Raw genomic sequence first — 10,621 nt, forward strand, 5'->3', positions numbered from 1 at the left:
ATATAAATCAATAAATAATAAAGGTTATTGATCATTCAATTAAAGAGGCACTTTGCAGTAAGCATCTTCATAATCTTGCACTAACATGTGATATTTGAGGAATAATAAAATTTTCTGATCCTTTAATTCTGAACATGGAGCAATTCACATTTAAATGAGAACTTTCTTAATTATGTTAAATTATGATTGAAATGCAAGGTAGGTCTGACAGTAATTGTGTATCTGCCCATGTGCTGTTATGAGAGGCAACGTTAAAGCACAGCAGAGAACAAGTTCACTCTTGATAAAACAGGACAATACACTGGAAAGAAGACAAAGAGTCTTCAGTTATACAATCAGATCATGTACAATCACAACAGTTTTTGATGGTCAGCAACTACCAATTCCCATGGAAAGGAATATAGGAATGGGATAATGACACTCAAACTTCACATAAAACTCCTTTTATGTTTTTTGTTCTAGTATTCACCAAAGTACCTGGAATTCTTCACATAAGTTACATGAACTAGTGAATTTTTCTTTTCATGCACAAACCCCCAGTTTTGCTTCTCTTTACACCAACTAAGAAAAAGGGTCAATTCACATTTGGCTGCACTGAATTAAATGTAAAACTACTGGTGCCTTCAGTGTGAAGGGGTTTCACTTGAAAATGTATTTTCTTCTTTCTTTTTTTTTTTCCCCTCACAGAAGAGCTGTCAAGTGTCTGAGAATAAAAATAATCCATGTATTTCATGTGAAGGAGCTGGAGCTAAGGTGGGGCAAATCAGGTAGCACCTTAAGTGCAATAGCAACTGGAGAAAACATTCCTCTTGAAACATGCATTCAAGCCACATTCAGTTTTTCTTCAGCTTCAGTTATAATTCCAGATTTGAACTACATAGGTACACAAAAGGCTTCTGACAGTTATTGTTAAAACTGATGTTCCTTTAGAATAGCCATAAATTACAGCCCAGCCAGATTTTTAGTCTATTCTTATTATTTTCAGCAATTTCCCATCTCCCTTTTCTTCCCAGATTTTTCTTCTTTTCTTCTCTGATGGTACCCAGATGTGGGCTGATCAAATTCACTTTTGCTGTGATATTCCTCTTGCACTGAAATGCCTGGCTAGTCTGCAAACATGTTTTGGCAAGGGCAGCTTCATCAAGCTAGATAACTAGGAATCTGATGATTTCAACCTCACTGCAGGCTGCTTTATCCAGATTCAAACAGCATTTTTGATTATTCTTTTACCATTTTTGATGCTCTTCACAGTTTTGCTTGTCACCTCTTAACCCATCCTTCTCATTGTCAGAGACAGAATCAAAACACAGTACTGCAGTTATGTCTTCTGGAAACACTTGGTAAGTGAGTGACCTCTGTGTGGGTTGAATTCTGGATAATGAAAAAAATGTAGTTATTTCCACTAGATCAACAAATAACCTTGGGAAAGAAAAAGGTGTAAGAACTTGGTCCTTAATAATATAGCCACTTTGCTGAGTTGCAGCTAACTTTATGTCTTTGTACGTAAGTAACTGTTCTGACAAGAAAGTGGTAAGGCTTTCAAGCATTTCTTTAGGATTTATACAAAATGCTTCCAAATTCTGTTTTCTTGTGAAGAATGGAGGTAAACTCCACAATGTCTCAGCTTTCTCATACACATTTTTGTCATGACATTTTCTGCTTCCCCTGGTGCTGTCAAATGTGTTAAGTGTGTCTGTCTTTTGAATGTCTCACAAGACTGTAAAATGCTTAACACATAGCTTTCTTTTTTTTGTTTCAAGCCTTGACTTTGATACTTAGGAAAATGGCCATAACTCAGAACTGGTTACCATCTGGGCTACCTAACCTCAAAAACCTGTGTTTGGCAGCTTTCTTGTTTAATTAAGAGTTTTGGAAGGCTAAATGGAAGCAAAACAGAGCTTTTGTTTCTATAATGAGAACCTCTGAGACTGAACACTGCAAAACAAAATGGACAATACAGTAACAAATTTTATTACTGCCACACTTCATGGCTTGAAACATGTCCCAATTAAACAGTGTACAATGCAATACAGTCCAATGGAGCACAAAGTGTCCAGAAATTCTGAAATATTCTGCTCTCACAAAATACAAACTATACATTTTCTTGCATTTTTCAAGTATTTAAATCAGTAATATAGAGAAACATTCAAAAATAATCCTAAATTTATTACTGGTGTGATTTCAGGGATAATTTTAACTCTGGTTTCCAGCAAGGAATGGTGGAAATATATTTTTCAATAATACATGGTTTTCAAACATGCTACATGTCCTTGTAGATATTTGAAAGCTTACAAGATTTTAATAATTTGATTTTAAAGAGATCAATTTTATATCAGAATGTATTTAGAAATATTTGGAACCAGTTCTATTTATCTTCTGATTTTATAGGTACTATCCAGCTGTGTTATGTAGGGCTCAAATGGCTTCAAGTGCTTAATAAAAATTGAGCCATTTCAAAGGAAAAATAGACCTTACAAATGTGTCATGTACCTAACCTTAAGCCTCTAAATGTTTCACATTCTGAATTGTTTGCTTCTAAAAACCTAAAAGAGAACATAATGCCATCAAGATTTGCATCTAAAAGACATAAACCATAAAACTAGGCTAGTGGGAAAAAGAAGTAAGCTGTTGTTGATTGTTCTCATTGATATAAGACAGTGAGGATCACAAAGGGTATAAAACTGGCTTTCAGCCATCAAATCAGTAAGATATATTTCAAGAATTCAAAGGGAAATAATGACAAATTTTAGAAAGAAAAATGTACACATGAGTAATCTCCAACAGTCATGAACTGAACTTGTCTGTAGGCCAGAAAAACCAGCACAAGCTTGTACTGCAGTCTCATTATCTGACTGAATTTGGGAAAGTCCCTGAGCTAAAAGGTTTGGTCTCTTTCTAAGAGTGTTAGAAGGAATTCAGAAGAAACTTACTGTAATTGCCATGTGGAAAAAAACCAGATGGGCAGCATGAAATCATTCCCAAGAGCACTATATATGAGGTTCTTTGGACAATATATCAATTTCACTCTGTGTTTTCTGAACATGATCTCTCATCTGTTTCATCAATGTGAGCATGGTGACTGGTGTAACCAACACACCCAAACTCAGTGAAAGTCCAGTGTTTGCATATATCTCCACCTTTGCCACAGACCAAGAAGTCCTGATGAAGAGTTAACCTGTCCTAGGGAAACAGATGGTAGAAAGGACTAGGAAGAAAATTTAAAAGGACAGAAGGATCAAGGATGCCACAGAGAGGTAGTGCTAACAGGTGATAGGAGAGAAGAAATATTGAGATTGGTGCTACTGAAAAAATAAAATAGAAAAAACCAGAACTAGCAGAACCTGATACTTAGGCAGAGGAGTGCACTATTCTTGTTTTCTTTATTTTCCTAGAATTTCATTACTCTGTTGCCATCTCTTGATTTTAACTTCTGTCTCCTTTTCCTCTCATGTTTATGCTTTCTCCTGTGTGTACCTCCCTCTTTTCAGTCTCCATTTACTTAACACCCTTCCAAACATCCATGGTTCCACCACTTCTCGGCTTCTCCTTGTTCAGAGGAGATAAAATATGTTTTCCAAAGGAAATTACAGACATTAAATGTCAATAAAGACATTTAATTAGATTCATAGATTTGTGTTTAATAGTTACCCTTAAGAGCCTTTGAGTTGAAAACTTAGACACTTTTATAAAGAATCAATGTTTTGAATATAGAGAAATCAAAGCAGTGTCTGGCAGTATGTTTGACACAAAAAAAGATTTAAAAGGAAGGGAATGACATACTATGATGGGAATATATTATTTATTTGAAGATTGTAGTCATAATATATTAATGAAAATAAGAATGACTGTTCTTAACAGCCATGATTCCCATCCTCCTGGTTAACAACGTGTTCAGACGCTGTCCAACAGCACCATGGACAGTGACAAACAAGCTCCTGTGCCAAAGTTCAGCTGTGGCCACAGTTCATCACTTCAAGCTCTTGAGAAGAGGCTGGATGACTCAAGACATACTGAGCCTTTCACTTCTGTCATCGCCTATCCTCCAGTATTTAATATATGAAACTTTTGATTTGCACCAGAAGAGTATTTTAAATTTATTCTTGGATCAGGTTTACCTTCTGCTTGTAAAAATGCAGTATTTTTCTGCCTTCTCACAGTAACTCTTGAAGTCCTCTCTTAAATCTGTCTAGTTATCTTCAGCTCACATTAATATCCTATCCCCTGATGAACCTCAGATTTCACTAGGAAAATGTTTCTCAATGAGAATTATTTTGTTTTACAGAAACCGGAGCCTTCCTAACAGTTTTCAATCATGTAAAAGAGGTTTCTTAAAACATCATTCTTTCAGACCTTGACCGGTAAGTCAATTGTGAAACAAGACTTCAGAATATATTTTAAAAGAAATGTTATGAGATGGAAGAAATCTGTTTAAAATTAAATTTCTTTAAAAACCACAGATGGATCCTGTACGGAATGCTCAAAATGACATTGAAATGACATTCCAATCACATATTCAAACTGCCATTCTATCTGTGCTATTGTTTTTGAAGGCAATTGCAAAAGATCCTCTCCAATTCATGACTCTGACACTCAGACTATTAGACAGTTCTAAAGCTGCCAGTTCAGGATCTCACATTATAAAGTGAAGCCACCTGAGTTTCATTCCATCAGTTCAACCTACACCATTAAAAAAATGTGCAAGGTTCTTCTATCTTACCCTTGAAGAATTTTCAGCAAAGGGTATATTACTGTTTATGAACTGACTTAATATAAAGACAAAAACTCATTATAGTGAAAATAAAATCCTTATATTTAGCTCTTTGGGAATAAAAGCAGCACTGACATATACAATATTGCTATGTTCTCCAAAAGACTTGTGAATTTAAAATCACTGTGTCATCCCACAAAATGGGCAAATGTTTTCTGTAACTCTTTTTTAATCTCACATTTTAGAATACAGGATAAGTCACTAAAGTGCTTTCCCCACATTACTTTGCCTGTATACTGCTGTTCATTGAAAGATTAAGAACAAGTGGAATATCAAGAAGAGCAATCAAGAGTTGATTTTGTATGCTTGCAACTAGCATGAAAACAAAAAGCCTTTAAACAATCATCAGTGATTTTCCTGCAGTTTGACTTACACAGCCTGGGAATGCAAATCAATATAGCACATCTTCAATGCTGCATATTTTACTCTAAAATTTGATGCTTGTCATATTTGATTGTCTATAGATTTGTAGACCATTACTCCACAGAATTTATAATTGTTATATCTGTGCTTTGAATTTTTAGTGTTTACTTGTCAAATTAAAGCTTTAGATTTAACTGCAGTTCTATTTGTTAAGGATATGACCATAATCTTGGATATAACCACCTAAATCAGGATTAAAAAACCAGAAGCCAATACACTTTTGCTGGTTAGAAACAGAGTGAATTCAGCATGAATTTATCTTCTCCCAGGGGAAAAGGGCATCCTTAATGTCTATGAGTTTTCAGTAACATTAAGCCATCATTTAAAAAACACTTTTCCATTTCAATTTGAAAAGACTTAGTTTTAAAGCTTAGTTTTAGAGCTTAATTTCATAACATAGACTGAGAACAAGTGGGAGAAAACCCAACCAAAACAGATAATCTGATAGGCTTCTGATGTAATTGACCCAAACAAATTCCTGCCCTGTAAACTATCATTCTTGTTTTAAGTAGTTTTCTGAGCATTATTTGTTTATTTGTTTGACAAAAGGACCAACATCCTTATGTAAAAAAGCACTTCTGTATCAGATCTAGTTTTTTGCTTTTTTTATTGCACCAGATTGGACCCTTACAAATTCTTACTCACAGAATGAAAACACACACATATTATTTCTGAAAACAGGCTTCTGAGGATCTACTCTAAATCCACAGATGCTTAAGTGTTCCTGGACCATGTCTGAAAGCCTTAAACCTGCACTTACATTGTTCCCATGAGCAACTAGATACATGAAATACTATTTTGAAGTATTTCATGGAAACAAACGTTCACATCCATAACCCTTTGCTGCTTTATCCATGGCATCCCTCTCTGGGACACTGTATCCCTATTTCAGATGTACTGGTGACTTTTTCTCAGGGAAATTCTGCAGAAAAAGAAGAGTTTGCACTTTTGAGACTAGAGTGCGTGGGAGACAAACTGGTCACGTGCAACAGCTGCAGCAAAGTTATTTGTGGTCTAAAATAGGCCAGACAGGCTTAGGAAAGAAATGTGCAAAGAAAAAAGTGTTTGCTGAGGTGTTACCACAGCAGTAAAATTGCTATATATAGCTTGCACAGCCTGTGAATGAACACTTGCAAAAAACCCACTCCCTAAAATGGAAAAAAAAAAAAAAATAAATATTCACAGAAAATATCTGAGGATTTCTTTTATGTTTTCTCAGGGGAACAGTGTCTCCTTATTTGCTATTATTGATCTTTTTATGAAACCTTGCATTTTTGGTTTACTGTAATTGAGAAAGTGAGTGAATCATGCTCTGAAACCGTAAAGTTTCATATACTGTGAGTGGAAAATAATTAACTAATTAAAAATGGTTCATATAGTACCTCATGAGTCACAGCTTGTGCGTAATATGATGCCAAGTCATCATGTGCACTATTTAGCTCTTGAACTCCATTTGTCTCCAATTTGTAAAAAAAAAAAGTGAGCTTTATGCCAGATTCCCAAATCATGCAGAAATTTGATAGCACAACCTTATTTCTTTCCCCCAAATCCATTGGGCAACATTGCCCATTTTTGGTGCTATCCTCCACAGTTTGCTAAATTATGTTAAATAACATTCCTGTGGTTAAAGAACACTGGAACTTCTTTAAATCACCCTTTTCCAGCCCGGAGGATAGCAAGTTTCTTAATTATGGTAAGTATCATGTTTTACTCACTGACTCCAAAAAGCTGCAATTCTAAAGTGGAAAGAAACGTGACAAACCCCATATTTATTGGCAGATCCAATTTTAGTACCTGTCTTTCAAAGCTATCATAATTTCAGACAAAAATGTCTCACCTAAATTTTTTTTCATCACGAGATGCTTCATTTCCAAATGAAGATCTGTTCTGTCTTCCCTGAAAGCCAGAAATTGTACAATATACAAGTTTAGTCATAGAGTGAGCTGAACAGGTTACATTTTTGTAAGCTTCATGTTAAAACATTAGCAAGCTATCATTATATATATTATCTGAGGTGTTATTATCTTTTATGACCTTTTCAGTGTATTCCTGTTATATTTTTTAATACAGAACAATTACTGTTAATTAGTGGTTGCTGATGAAACAGACGAGCCATGTTAGATTGCAAGTATCAATGCAAGGAGCCTTGTTACTTTAAGCACAGATCCAGATGAGTCATTAAAAAGTTCTAATGAATAAAAAGGCAATAAGCAGGAATTTTGATATAGAATGGTATAGTACTCAGGAAGCTACACTACTAATACCATGTTATCCTTAAATTCTCTGACTGCATGAATCATTTTACTCAGAAACAGCGAGGGAAAAATTGCACTTCACTCTTGTGAAATGGCTCTATGGCAACTGAGCATAGAAGTATTTGTGTTAATTCTTCTACTGAATTTACTATTGAGAAGCACAAGAGTTATTTCATCATCCTTTCAATGTTCTTAATCTCATTAGAATTGCCTAAGAAGCTGCATCATGGAACAGTTTTAAAGTGAATTTGCTCTCCCTATACAGAACATACGTGACTGAGGTACATTATTTTATTTTGTAAAAGAAAACCAGTAATTTGGAGGTAAAAACAGCAGTATTCTCTCTGCTTAAGCATCTCAGAGCAACAGCAATACAATTCTTACTGTGAATTCTGTATACACTCTGCTATTTTGAGATTCAAAGAGTTGCAGTACATTTTTTTTTGTGACAGCTTAGCTCACAGCATTATATTTTGCCACAGAAATTTAGGACCTGAGCCAAAATGGAGGCAGTGGAAACGTTCCCATTGACGTCAGCGAGCCTTGGATAAGGCCCCAGACGGCTAAGGACTAGGATTGTCAACTTACAATTAATGTAATTAATGCATCTACACTGGCCCTAGAGCAGTCCAGGCATAAAATTCCTCTTTTGCTGTTAGAATTTAGCATCTTTTACTAGGAACTTTGAGAAAACACAAATTAAAATAGGAAGAAGAAAAAGCAGGGGGGTGGAGGGGGGGGCAGAAGAGAAAGGAGGAAAACATCTACAGCTTTTTGAGGATAAACCAGAACCTTATAGTCAAGCCCCGTATAAGCTGTTAATTGTTGATCTCTAATATAACAGAATAATAATATTCACCAATGCAATGCCAGTAGATACAAAGGTAGTTTCCATTCACAGTTCAAGGCTGTTGCCTTTATGGGTCTGAAACCTTTCTCAATTAAACTAAGATGTCTAAAAAGAAAGGAGGAGTCTGAATCTAGAAACTGAGTTACAGTGATAACAGTAAAATAAACATTTCAGTTTGTAGGAGAGCTGCTTCTGATGTTTTAATGCGCTTAATACAAGTATTTTTGAAGGGTTGATAAAGGTAACTAATTCAGTGTGTCTTATAGAGGATCACTAGCTAATATTGAAGGCAACAGCTTCAGTAAAACTAACAAAGTGAACAGACAAAACTTATTATACTATTTCCTTATTGCTTTTATATTCTAAGCCTTTTTCTTCTAACATAATAACATGAATTTGAGCTTCCACTTATTTCTTTTTGTAATGTTTTATGTCACTTATGTTTAATTCTGTAAAAGAATGCACTTATTTTTTAGTTAATTAGATATTATATCTTTGTGGGAAAGACACATTGTTTCAATTGGTTGCAACTCATAAGTACCTAGTACTCATACTGAGATCAATCACAGTTACATGTCACTATAATGTTATGTATGATTAATGCTGAATGATTAGTTCATAGGTTCATTTCAGTGAAATTTTCCAAATATTAATGATAGGGTCTCATATTCTAGTACTTCCTCAGACACTTATGAAATTTAAAAACCACAACTCATTAGTAAATATCAAAGCCATAGTAGGAAGGTTGATGTGACGAAAGCATTTAATCAGATGTTCACGTAAACAAGCTAATGGACATCTGAGCCATTTTTATGATTGTAACATAACATTCAGTTTGAAGGAATAAATGTCTTCTGTACATTAATTACTCATTTCATATAGAAGGTAGTTTTATTTTACTGTATTGTACAGAAAATCATACTGGTAGTAGTACCCATTTCAAAGAAATAGTTGTTTTTGTAAAGTTTTTACTTACCCTGTGGAGAGTAGCAAGACTTTCAGGAAATGTTTTGGGCTCCTGAAGAATCTGAGAAACCTCTGCTTCAATGAAAACATTTTCCTTCTGAAATGCTGAACATTTAGCACTTACTCATAGGCTTTTCATAGCTGTGAGAGTGGATGACAAAAATCAGTCGGAACTTGGGAAAAAAAGTTTGACTTATTGTTCTTGACTACAGAAAATTACAGTGCAAATGTAGGGGGAAAAGCACATGTTTCAAAATGGGATGATGTGAGAATTAGGGTATTTAGGAGTGCATCACTGTATACCCATTTGGGTAGTACAGGATATTATGGATGTCACTAAAATAATCCACAATGTCTTTGACAACGTAATGGAGGAAATAGAGTCACTTTCGTCATTTCATTCCAACCAGTTGGAATTAATAACTTTTCTAAGAAAAGTCATTTCCTGAATTTGGGTACAGTTTCAGCAAATTCAAAGTTAAGAAAAGAAAGACAGAGGGAAAGGAAAAAAATAAGCCAAGTAGGTAGGTGAGTTTAAAATAGTATTTTTTTTCATTTGACATTTTCGAAAGAAAATATTTCAACTTTAATATGTTTTTATTTCTAAACAGTTTTTAACTTCTGAAGTATATTATAAATTATCCAAATAAATGAAATATTTCCACTCTATCTGAAAAAGATGCCCAGCTACAACTGTAATCTTTTCCTTTTTCACCATGCAACATTTCTGGACCAGCCACTGAACCAAAACAGCTGCTATTTGAAAAGATCTTCCCTTCAGTTTCTCAAGGGACTATTAGCTGGCAGTGGTATGATCATGCCCCCACTATCTGAACTAGGCTGAAATACCAAGGTAGGGACTGGTGGGATACAGCCACATATAAAACAAGGAATTGTCTATCTGGTAAGGAAAATATCTGGATGCTTCTCTGAAGTGTTTATAATAGCACAAGTGAAGATAGAGAGTGTGTTCATCCTTGACCATCCTTGAACATCCTTGTGTTTGTTGTGTTCATCCTTCTCATTGTCTCTCAGTTTTGTCTCTCTACAGAGCTGGAATCTGATTTTGCAATGTGAAAGGCATAATACCTTTCAAATATGATGGAAAATATAAAAAAAACACCAAAACAACCAAAAAATCCCCCAAACCCACAGAATTTCTAGAAGCATGTTTATCAAGAATCAAGTGTGCTCTATTACTGTCTGATATCCAGCTGAAAATCCAAAAGCTGCTGAAAAACCTCTATATGTGAGTTTATAAAAGCTTGAATATAGGGACACATTTAGTCTAAAAGCTGGAAGCTTTGAGAAAAGTTGGAATCCATGTAGAAAAGAGCAAATTAGTTTTAAATTTCTAAG

At 34.8% G+C, this 10,621-nt stretch overlaps 1 long non-coding RNA gene across 1 annotated transcript; it reads right to left on the bottom strand.

Moving 5' to 3' along the window:
* Positions 1 to 1,274: 1,274 nt before the first annotated feature.
* LOC136566197 (uncharacterized) lies at positions 1,275 to 9,362 on the bottom strand. Its single transcript, XR_010785002.1, has 3 exons — positions 9,273 to 9,362; positions 7,029 to 7,087; positions 1,275 to 1,371 (listed from the first exon to the last, which is right to left on the bottom strand). It is a non-coding gene; the product is annotated as an uncharacterized lncRNA (long non-coding RNA).
* Between the last annotated feature and the right edge of the window lie 1,259 nt (positions 9,363 to 10,621).

This window comes from Molothrus aeneus, chromosome 1 (genome assembly GCF_037042795.1).
Source record: "Molothrus aeneus isolate 106 chromosome 1, BPBGC_Maene_1.0, whole genome shotgun sequence".
Classification (NCBI taxonomy): Eukaryota; Metazoa; Chordata; class Aves; order Passeriformes; family Icteridae; genus Molothrus; species Molothrus aeneus.